The sequence below is a fragment of the Sinocyclocheilus rhinocerous genome, unplaced genomic scaffold, assembly GCF_001515625.1.
Source record: "Sinocyclocheilus rhinocerous isolate Xijiao unplaced genomic scaffold, SAMN03320098_v1.1 scaffold1660, whole genome shotgun sequence".
In the NCBI taxonomy this organism is placed as follows: Eukaryota; Metazoa; Chordata; class Actinopteri; order Cypriniformes; family Cyprinidae; genus Sinocyclocheilus; species Sinocyclocheilus rhinocerous.
This window is the reverse complement of record NW_015664758.1, coordinates 249,477-251,235: the sequence shown is the minus strand read 5'-3', so window position 1 is coordinate 251,235 and position 1,759 is coordinate 249,477.

The following is a 1,759-nucleotide window of genomic DNA, read 5'->3' as shown; positions in this document are numbered from 1 at the left end:
GATGAATAGAATGAATAGAAATTTCAGAAGAAAAGCATTTATTTAAAATATAAATATTTTATAAAATTAGTACTGTCACGACTGTCACGTTTGATCAATTTAATACATCATTGATGAATGAAAGCATTAATTTCTTCTTTTTTTTTTTTTTTTTTGAATGGTAGTGTATCATGGTCTCCACAAAAATATTAAGAAACAAAAACAATGTTTTCAACATTGATAATAATAATAATAATAAATGTTTCTTAAGCACCAAATCAGCATATTACAATGATTTCTGAAGGATCATGTGACACTGAAAACTGCAGTAATGATGCTGAAAATACAGCTTTTGCTGATGCACAGGAATAAATATATTTAAATAGAAAACAAAACAGTGATTTTAAATTATAACAATATGTCACAATATTACTGCTTTCAAAGTATTTTTGATCAAAGAAGTACAGCCTTGGTTTTAACAATCATCCTTTTATTCTATAAATGTTTTACAATTTCTGGTAAAAAAAAAAAAAAAAACTGTTACACTGATCAATGATTCAGAAAACCAATAACTGAATTTATTATTAACTAATTTTTGCTGCTTCCAAAACAGCCTAGAGGAGGAAACCATGGCAACAGAATAATGATAATGAGGCTTGTCTCTTCATTGAAGCATTGTATTAAAGCAATGACTAGATTAAATAAGACACATAACTGCTCATGAATTATTCTTATGTTCAGCTATGCTGAAGAACACATGATGTCTTATCTTGAATGAATGTGAAATAAGAAACAAAAATTTATAAGTGAAATGTGCCATGGCAAAAGGAAGTCTAAATATTGATGGTGTCACCTTTAGAACTGATGCATTTGGGTCACTGTTGTGCTTTAATGCATGAATATTCATAGCATGAATATTCAAAGCAATGCTGTAGCCGCGTCCACGTTAAGCATTTAATATGCTCCAGTTTGCATAGTGACAGAATGGAGCCTCTTAAATTTCTCACTACCCACAATCAACAGACAAAAATGCAGAGCTTCAGAGTTTCACCCAAAAATGAAAATTCTCTCATCATTTACTAAGCTAATGTCATTTCAAACCTTGATGGCTTTCTTTTATTCTGTGGCACACAAAAGAAGATTAAAATATGTATTTTTTTTGTCCATAACTTAAAGTCAGTGGGGTCCAATGTTCTTCAAAAACTCTTCTTTTGTTGTTATGCATCAGTGGTTAAGTAGTAATTTCAGGCCAGTACCGTTAATACTGGCGGTGCTCTGTGTACTTAATTAGTTCAGTATGTGGTCCGCAGTTTTGACTGTAAGCAGAAACCCGAGTGCATTTTGCATGCACTGCGATTACTAAAACATCAGTTTTAAGAAAAACATTTTTAGCCTGATTTAAATGTAATAATGATTGCGGTGTCAATATTTGATTCTGAGAAATAGCAGACTAGTAAATTGAAAATTGCTGCTAGCATAAAACCAAGAAAGAATGGCTCGTGTTTCCTTTAAAAAGCATTAATTATGTGAACTGTGAATAGTGTGAGTGTGGCTTGTTAGCAAATTGCCTCATCATGTAAGTCCTAAAGCTGTGATCCAAATGTGCTTGATTATATATACCCATAGAAATGGTCAGATATTCAGCTGCCTAAATGGGTTTAAGTGTTTAATTATTTGAGTAAGAGTGGAAACAAGCGGAAAATCCAAATTTAAGTTTAATGTTTAAATTTAATGTGTTTTGTTTAATTCTCTTACTCTGTGTTACATTTTATGGGCGATG